The following is a 10,486-nucleotide window of genomic DNA, read 5'->3' on the forward strand; positions in this document are numbered from 1 at the left end:
AAGGCGGTTGAAATTAAAATTACCAAACCTCCTCCCCTACCTTGGCGATCCAAGCGAAACGGTCTGAAGTTCGAGCAGCGAAAGATTTTGAAGGAGATAGCCACGTTTCCTGAAGCAGAATAATGTCCGGGGATAGCGTAGAAATTTGATACGAAAGATCAGGAGACGAAGAGATTGCAGAGCGGCAATTCCATTGCAGGACCCGTACCCGCCCTATGGCGACTGGAGCTCTGCCGAAGCGATGGCCTGTTTTAAGATGTCTCCAGATTTTAATGTACGAGTTATGCCCTTCTTAGTTTTGTATTTAGGACCCTTGGCTGTTTTAGCATCTGCGTGAGAGAGAGTCCTCTTGTTTTTGTATTGGGAAGTTTCAGTACTGAGTTCCATGTCAGAAGAGCTTTCATCAGAGGAGAGAGGAACCTGGGGGGCACTCGCGATGGCAGCAGACTGGGCTGGGTGGTTAATCTCGACCTCTAGGGGCGCTCCAGCTTTGTTCAAGGAAGGGCTGGCTCCAGATGATTTGTTATCCTGGCGACCCTGCACTGAATGAGTGGCAGTTATTGGGAAAGAATGAACTGAATTCACGACCGGAATCTAGGAGACAGAGGAAGCATGGAGGAGAGGAAAAGCCTGTATAAACTCTGAAAGCTTTTCCGTCAGTAGCTGCATTTGGGCCAGACACTGAGGCATTGTTAAAACCAGTAGCTCTACATGCTTCGCTACTTCCTTCTCCGCAGCCGTGTTCATGATGTTAGTCAAAGTCGATTACGTTATAGGGGTCTGCTTGGAAGTGACTCCTGCGTAGCTAATCGAGCGTTCTTTGACAATAGCTACAGCTTCCCCGCGCGAGCGCCGGCGCTTCTCAATGATTTCTACAATGTTCTCTTCCTGTGCACGTGCCACACAGCTTACAGAGTCTACCGCGTGAGCCTCCCCACAAAGACATTGAACATCTCCACTGCACTCTGAGTCCGCGTGCCCTTCCCCACACCGATGGCATCGAGCCGCTATTTGCAGCCTCCCTGGCTGTGCCCGTAGCGCCAGCATTTGTGGCACTGTAATGGCCGAGGTTTGAGAGGTTCAACACGAAACAGAAGCGGCCATACTTTAATTTCTGAGGGGCATGATCGTCCCGCAAAGGTGGCAATCACAGATTCAGTGGGCACCCTGGTTGCGTTCACTACCCGATTGCACCGATAGACTGAAATGGCTCCAGCCACAGAAAACTGCTCGAGCACCTCCGGAGGAGTCAAAGAAGTGCTGACACAACGTATCAAACCTTTAGTGCAAGCAAGATGCGGGGGGATGAAGACGCTTACCGGGACCGATGCGAACATCGAGCAGGCAAGCAGATCCAGGATGCAATCTTTGTCACAGGACCGACACAAGATTCCTCCCCTGCCGAACGGCCTCACCTCCGTGATTTTCTTGAAATGCGCGGTGACCTCCCTCAGGTCGCTCTGGAAGGACGGCGGGTTGTTCCAGCGAATCAAGCCGCCGTTGGAAGGGACCAAGGCCACAGGGATGCCCGTCACGTTGCCACTGAAAAACTCCAACGGGAGTTCCTGCGTAGAAAGAAATGCTGACCAAGGCGATGAGCCCCGGCCGGGAGAGTTGAGACTCATCCCTTTGCCGTGATCACTGCCTCGGCTACGTTAGCCACAAACGGAAGAAAGAACAAAAAACCAAAGGGAGAAAAGAAAAACCAGAAATCGAAAGAAAGAACTCTCGGTTAAGCAGCCCAGAACCTGGCCAAAAACCCGACGTGGCGTAGCTTGACCGCAACGTGGAAAGGGCTTCCCACCCGGGCGGCTGGACTCCCGGGAACGAAGCTTCGCCGTCCGAGCGCGTTCACGATTCCGCTTCCCTTGAGCTCGCAGGCGACGAACGACAACCTCTTCTTCTTCTTCCTCTCCTCCTTCTTGGGTAGCAACGAACGCGTTGAACGTTTTGACCTCTTCGGGGAATCTTTGGTTGGCCAATCCCTAAGTGGATCCTGCCACAATCACTATTAATGTGCCGTGCCGTATACAGCAGCCACGAGGGACGGGACAGGGCCCGAGCAAGAGGAGCTTTGCGCCTAATAACTGCCGAAGCACTTGCAGAACTCACTGTATAGACCGCACGTGGACAATTTACGATGCTGTAACTAACGAATAAAGCGTTGAAGGCCTTGCTACAGTGGAAAATAGTTTATTTCCCTGTTGGCGAGAGAGCACTGGAGGGCCGATGGCGTTTAAAAAACATCCAAAATTTGATTCTACTGACCTTCCGGAAAACAACCGTATTGGTTATAATGAAGTAATCCACGCATAGCTGCGATATAGTAGCGATGCATCACTTTTAAAGCAAAGGTTTCTACCTCTACCAGCCAAAGGTTCATGGCGTGCGGGACAATAAACTCCCAGCGCGGTGCAGGTGGCGAAGGGAGCGGGCGGAGGGTTTCACTCACGGAGCACACTGTAGATGGCGCGCACCCAGCGTTCCCCGCGTGCCGGAACTGCTCCCCACGGGAGTCGCGTCGGCGGGACCATTCCGTTGGCTTTGTCATCTGCTTTAGTGGCGGTTGTTTTGAACCTGTTTTGGAGCAGCTTCGCGTTCATTGCGCTCTGACTTGGCACGGCTTGATTAATTGACAGAACTCCTGGGTAACCCGGTCCCGACGGAATTATATTAGTCGTATGGCAAAGTATGTTAAGGATTGGTTTCCATGCTGTGAAAACAAAACATAGAGACCACATATACACATCTGGCCGCTAGAGAAGCGCTAAAGGAAAGCACTGCTTGCCACGAATGGGATTCCGTTTCATAAATTGAATACCAATTCGGTTTTGTTTTAACAGGTGTTACAAAAGGCGAAAGAAGCAACTGGTTCTGATAAATAGCGATTATAAAAGTTCCCTTAGCTTTTCCGCAATTCTTGAAATTACTAAACTAGTTTAAATCGGTATAAATGGGAATCACTAAGCTCACATGCCGAATTGTTTCGGTGTCTGCGCTTGTGTCACGAGGTGGTGTAGCCCCAAGCTAGCACATCAGCATGGCTAGGTTTCGCTGTCTCACCCTTCGAAAAACGCTCCTCTCCGTTTTCTTTATCTCCGCTCTCGCCCGGGCTACATCGGCGCTGAGATTTTTCGCTGAGGAACGCCATTCCTTGAAGCTTGCGAGAGCAGGTGGGTACTTGTGAGCCTTAATAAGGCTGTGGAATTGATCGAGGCGCGCCTCGCTGCTCCTGACTGAACTAAATGAAAACTGAGAACAGCGATTCGCCTCTTTGGGATGTGCCGGTCCACAGCGTCTTCCACGAATTTGGGTAGCTCTATGCAGTAGTTGTATTTTTTAACCATATACTTGTTGTCTTCAAAAGAATCGACGTATGCAGGACTTGGTACTGGCATATTATTTTCAGAGCTAGCTTATATACAAAAGCACGAAGAACAAAAAAACAGAACCCTGATGCACTCGAAACTAATTTTAGTGAAAGCCAACGCACGCATACATATTACGCCCTGCACTCGCGGGACCTTCCACAGAAGAAGTCCTATTCATAACTGAAACAACACTTACACAAAAACCCCAATGACTGGAAATAAGCTTAAATTCGTATTTTAAAGCGAAGCTTTCTACCTCTACCCCCCCCCCTCCCAAAGGTTCTGTCGCGACCGCTGGTGTCAACAGAAAACTCCGGCGAACAAATAAGTTACTTGCATTGCCAGGAATTGAACGTGGAAGGAACAGAGAAACGGAACGAGAGCCGGTTGTCTTACCGATTGAGCTACGAGCCCACGCGGAAACGGGGTAGACAGACGGTGCACTTCCCGAGCACATCTGCAGGTTTACCCTCTGCGTTCTCGCTGAATGACACATGATGGCGTCACGCGACCTCTCGCTCCGCCGTGTCTCTGCTCACGGTGCGTGTAACAGCCATGGCGCCCCTTGCATTAAATATTAAAGGAACCCACACCAACGCATGGCATCTCACTTCTCTGTCTCAGCCGCCGATCTCGTCACCTCCGTCGGCGTCGGCAGAGACGGGGGTGAAGTGAGATCGTCTGACACCCAGTTTGAGCTTCCTTTCATTTTATTAAGCAAGAGTTTCCACTCATGCGCTTCACCAATACAACTCAACCAACCATCATTGTGGATCATGCATATATTTGACCTCAGCAAAGCATATCTCTTTGAAGTAATAAAGGGTGCTGTTAAGTGCATTTCACTTGGCTCTGGCTTGATGCTTTGTAGAGCCACGGGTTTTATTTCAAGTGACGTCGCATGGGTAATCGTTGTGGGTGTCGTTTACAGCTTCGCTTTCCCGCCACCTTCCCGGGGTGGATTGGCGCACTTTTTTAAGCCAGAGTATATTAATTTTTTGGACGGACGTTGAATTCAATCCATCCTTGTGTTTCATCATCTCAGTTCTCGCTTCGTAGGTTCGCGTCCTTTTTGAGGTCGCAAACCGTATATGTACATTATTATTCCAGAAATTTGAGAAGAATTTGGGAGCAGCATTTAGACGGTGTACATTTTTCCCGTTACCCTAGTTACGAAATTCACAAAAATGTCATAGAATAGTTCGCTGCCAATTCTTTTCGATGATATTGTCAGAAATACGGGGTGCGCATCCTATTCCTGCAAGCACCCTCTGGCATGCGAGTCTTTGTCTGCACAAAACGCTTACGTTTCACGAGTTTATTGATGTCCTGTTTAATTTTCAGAGATCTTCTTTGTAAACGACCAACTCTTGTATAGTCGACCCACCCGTAAGTATTACTTTCAACAAAATATTTTTTGCGTACAGAAACGTCGTGCTATGATTGCTATAATTGCCCTTACTGGGGCACTTGAGCCTCCTCGCGTGATTTGAATGCCAAATTATGATGACAACGGGCATTGGTGAATAGGCCAAGAGATTCAGACAGCACCTGGGTACGTCGCTTGCCAATCCCCTTGAGTGAGTATGTGACCAGTTCAAAGACCATTTACGACTTCGTACTGTGAGCTAAGAGTACGTATTTTTTCGAACCCGCACGATACAAACACAGCGTAGACGTAAAGTTTATCCTTGGGCCGCAGAATGCTGCCGCATTGAAAACAATAAACAAATTTTGTTGTGCCTAGAAGGCGTGTCTTGTGCGACATTGAAACAGGAAACCTGCAAGTCGTACTTTCCCATTTGCGTGATAACACCGTTCTCAACTTCACGATTTTCCGCGCCAGTATTGCGTGCCTATCTTTTCTTGCCCTCATGCGTGCAACATACTTTTCGTAACTATTGACCGGAATTTGCGCAAATGCTCCTATCGCAGCATTTCGTATATATGCACGAACTGCACATTTAGAAGGCCTTTTGTGGTGTTCTTATACTCTCTATAACTGCCTACTTTAACGTTAGTGCCGATATCCTTATAAATGCCGATAAAGGCATATCAATTACTATTTTCAAAATATCGGCGCCTATATGGACATTATTAGGCCACAAGGTTTGCTTTCGAGTCGAGTTTGTGATTTTTATTGATGTTACCGAGCAACATTGGTGTTCTGACCACTATGGAGTTTAACCTAGACACCTCGTTCAGCATAGTCCTCTAATTCAACCAGCTCCCGAAACAAAACAGCTAGCAGCAATAAAATGGACGCTTATTCTGAGTGACATGAGGAACAATTTATATTTAAAAAATGTGGAGATAGTGGTCGTTTGCTATCGCTTCCACAATTTTAAAGTGATTCTTAGAATACATTCCGCGTGCCATCGAAACGAATTTCTTCAAACCTATGTAGTCGCATCCTCATTTCTAGAAGCATACTTCCATCTATTTCTATTTTCCACGCAACAGTTGAGCATTGAACATAGCTTTGTTAGCGGATCACTCCTATATTTAACGGCCAACGGCGAAGCATCAATGCGTGCTGCCCTTCCTTACACCTTAAAATTCACACTACCCAAGTGCTCTAAAATACGCTTTTTCATCAAAAAACTCTTCGGCTAGTAAACACAGTTTCAAAAATGCTCTTTATATGTGTAAATGTGTTTGGCAGTGTTGGGATGCCTTGATTCTACAATTCGTATAATAACTATAAGAAAATTGCCGGAGTTCTACCCAGTAGTCGTCGTGTTAGAACAAGTTGTCAAAGTTGTACTTAATCATCTTCATCTAACCGTCTTCATCATAATCAACAGCCTGTTCAGGCCCACTGCAGGGTGAAGGAACAGCCGAGATCCTGCACCACTCGAGTCCACTGATGGCCACCGAATTTCCGACTTCATTCCTCCAACGTGTTACAGGCCTTCCCTTTTTGCAGACTCGTCTCTTGGTATTCACTCCGTTACCCATCGGTTGTCCGGCCCATGACCAGCCCAAGACCATTTCTTTTTTTTTTTTTTCACTTCAACTTTAAACTTGTCAACTAGGATATCATCTACTCGAGCCTGTTCTGTGATCTAGGAAGTTCGTCTCATGTACCTGAGAGTTACTGCTAACATTATTCGCCCCATGGCCCGGTGAGCACACCTAAGTTTGCTTTTCATTTCTTCAGTAAGGCGCCAAGTTTCAGCTCCGTGTGTAATCACCGGCAGAATTCACTGTTTGTATATTTGTCTTTTGAGCGACGCAGGTAGCTTACTTTTCATTATTTGGCATCGCTTTCCGAGCGCTTCCCAGCCCACACCTATTCTACGGAGGATTTCTCTCGTGGCTACAGGGAGTCATCACTAACCATCTGTCCGATGTAGTTATATTCTTTTACTTCTTCTAGAGTTTCGTTTTCTTAGCTGAATAGGGCAATTAGGTATGCTTATTCCTCATTACTTTAGATTTATTTACATTTATTTTTAGCCCAACGGCAGTGCTATCTGATTCAAGTTCCTGAAGCATTTCTTGGACGTGTTTGCCAGTCTCACTCAGCAAGACTATGGCGTCTGCAAACCTCAAACGACTCAAGAATTCTCTGCTTATCCTTAATCCTTTTTCCCCAAGTAAAGCTTTCCGAATACTCCGTCCCGAAATGCTGTGAACAGTTCTTGCGTAACGGTGTCACGCTGTATTACTCTCTTTCGGATCGGAAATTTATCGTTTTGCTCGTAAAGCGTTCTCCTGCCCGTACAAAATCATTTTTTGTCAAACACACAACCCCGGAAATTTGTTACCGTAGTGTTTCCTTTTGGAGCACATAAAGGGCCTCATCTCCAAGCAAACCATTTTACTCACTTGGAGCGAAGGGGCGTTACACATATACAAAAAATTATAGCTGACCAACGTTTTGGAAAAAAATTAGATCTCCTGGATGGACTTGGACTTCAGCAGTAGCGGTTTCTTCGGGATAACCTTCTTGGTGGTTACCCGCCAGTTACAAAACAAGTCGTTGTCAGAGTGTTAGTACGAGTTATGTGGGACTGAAGTATCACTCAATTTCCGCTTCCAGCAAAGATTAGACGTCACTACGCTGTTTTTTTATGTCTAATGCTGTGTAAGAGAGCGAGTTGTCATCTTCGACGCGAGTTCAAATTTCGTTCAAATGGCCGTTTATGGTCTATGCCCCCCCCCTAAAAAATCGTCACCACTTTTCAATAAAGACAATGCGTACACTGGGGGCAGTCTTGTCTGATAAAAAATGGGGAGGTTGAAGCATTCCGTTCCCCTAGTAGTAATTGTATAATTCCACCTATTTATATTTAGGTTAACACAGCAGCACGCCGTGTATGCGTGGTCCTCAGAGAAAAGTGGTGATGATAGTGAGCTTGAAACGCTTCACTGTATTATCAACACTAAACGTCACTGGTCTTACTTTTGCCAGCAAAGGTATCAATTGAGTGTGGTGTAGTCTGTCCACCCAGTGCGTGGTACAAGCCTTTACAGTGATGGTTGCGCCAAAACAAGCTACAGAAGGGGCTTTTTTATCAAGTATTCTTTAAACTGCAGTAGTGCTTCAAGCCATTTGATAAAGAAGTCACTGAAGCCTAAAGCAGGTACAGGTTCTAACATTAGCTAAGAACTGTGCCCTATAACACTATGCTTCATTAATCTTCACCAAGTATGTTAGTGCTAATTCCATATCAGTTGCTAAAGCATGAACTTCAACCAACGCTCGTTAGAGAACGAAGAATTTGGCTTCAAAAAAGTGACGTACTGAGCAGTAAAGGGGGCAGCTGAAAAGAACTATGCTTAATAAAGTGACCTCGCATATTTCAGATTACATGTTGCAAGGTACGGCACGCGAAACCGCTGAAAATAAACCCCAAAGTTTAAAAAATCCTGCCATCTTCACGAAGTGAGTGATGATGAGAGGAGCGAAGCTAAAATGCTTATCGGTAAACCGTGAAACATTCGCCCGCACATCATATGAAGACTCGACACATCAAGCTTTCCACCGCTCCGTGGACAAGCCCGTCGACGACGTCGATGTTTGTGGTGATTATGTATGGCTTGTTTGGGACGATGAGAATCTCCATGGGTAAGTTGGCGAATTCGGTGTGGGACATTTTAGCCACCTTGGCCGTCGCCTTCTGCAGAGCGTCTTGTGTCGCGTACCCCCGGTACGTGTCTTCAGCTCGCAGGCGACGAACGACACCCTCTTCTTCTTCCTCTCCTCCTTGTTGGGTATCAACGAACGCGTTGAACGTTTTAACCTCTTCGGCCAATCTTTGGTTGGCCAATCCCTAGGGGGATCCTGCCACAATCATCATCATTCCACCGTGTATGGCAGCAACGAGGGACGGAACAGGGCCCGAGCAAGAGTCTTGAGCTCACAGGCGACGAACGACAACCTCTTCTTCTTCCTGTCCTCCTTGTTGGGTATCAACGAACGCGTTGAACGTTTTGACCTCTTCGGTCAATCTTTGGTTGGCCAATCCCTAGGGGGATCCTGCCAAAATCATCATCAATGTGCCGTGTACGCCCGGGACAGGGCCCGAGCAAGAGGAGCTTCGCCCCTGAAAAAAATAATTTGTTGTTTTATAACCCCTAATACAAATACAACCTTTCATGTGCCCATCCCACATCATGCCCAAAGCAACGTGGCTGAAAACTGTCCCGATGTCTCGGTCAGGATGTGCAAAAACAAAAGCAAGGATTAAATACTTATTTTTAGAGCTCCAACACACAGCCCCAAAAAATAAAAATTCAAAATATAGGGTGTATTTTCTTTCATATCTGGCTCCGTTATTAGACACATGAAAGTAATTTTAGCCTGATTTTGAAATATTTTTGTTGGCTCGAACCTGCAGCGAAATATAGCGACATGTAGAACCTGCAATTGAATACACATGATGTTGATGTTTCAAGTGACATTGGCAGCAACTTTTTAAGGTAACAACAGGGATTATATTACTGGTGTGGTTTTAAGTCTAAACTTGCTGGTGTCATCATTTCCTGGTGAAGTTTATTTCTGACTCTTGAAAGTTTGCACAAAGCCGTATGATGGCTGATACTTGTAGGATATTTGCAGTTCTAAGCTAAGTTTTTTTTGTACTCATTCACTAACAAGCTGCGTCGTCTTGCCCAAACGTATAAGCAGTGTGCGTACAAGGTATCCGACCGAACAGCTGTCACAGAATGGTCAGACAGAAAGTTGCAAAACAACTTGGTCCGTTTGTCATTCAGGAATTGTATAACGAGGAACCAGGCCGAACACCGGTGCTCACACCAGTGCTGCTAAGGCAATGTTAAAAAAAGTATATTTCCGAAGTTTAAGGCACCAAAGCAGCCATTGGGCTTTGAATCGTGACATAGTCCTCGCCTCCGTCTTATTCTTGACATCTGGATTATTCATCTCACCCTGAAATTTCAACACACGGCCGTTTTTCCTTTATGCTTCCTCTAAAAAAGTCCTTGGGCTTGGCTGCGCAATGCCTTAGTACCTGTGTCTGGTGCTCAGCTCCAAGTTGAAGCCACTACTTGAATGTGAAGAAGACCTCAAGAGTTGAAAACATATTTTTATTGAAAGTGAAAAAACAGCACTGCATTAGAAACAAGAAAAAAAGCAAAAGAAGTCCGTAAAACATTCGGTAAAGCATTATCGTTCTGGATAAAGGCGACGTCACTGCGTACATCATCAATGCCGGGATTGCGAATCCTGCATGCATGGGTATACTTAGCTGCTGCTTAGATACAAATGGTCAGGAGTCAGGTCGCTGTCTTGCGCGTCTAGCCTTTGTATCATTCTTTGCTGCTTCCGCCTAATGTTGCCACCAATTAGGAGTCCAAAATCTAAAACACCAATATGTTCGATGCCCTGCATGTGGTATGTAAACATCCCTCTAAGCACGAAACACCTATTCGGGTATCTAATTTACTAAGTCTCCTTTCATGGCGACAGCAATAAATCGAGAAGTTCGCGCTTCAATGAGAGCGCCTGCACATGCATATCATCTTAGCGCGTTTTCTAAACGACGAGCCTGCTTGCAGCAGTTTACAAAGATTGTTCATTATTATTGATCAGAGAAAAAAGCGAAGCGCAAGAGAGCGAGAAAAGGACAGGGCTCATCTTCAAT

The sequence above is a fragment of the Haemaphysalis longicornis genome, unplaced genomic scaffold (genome assembly GCF_048455015.1).
Source record: "Haemaphysalis longicornis isolate Haplotype H1 unplaced genomic scaffold, Haemaphysalis longicornis Haplotype H1 scaffold_67, whole genome shotgun sequence".
Lineage (NCBI taxonomy): Eukaryota > Metazoa > Arthropoda > Arachnida > Ixodida > Ixodidae > Haemaphysalis > Haemaphysalis longicornis.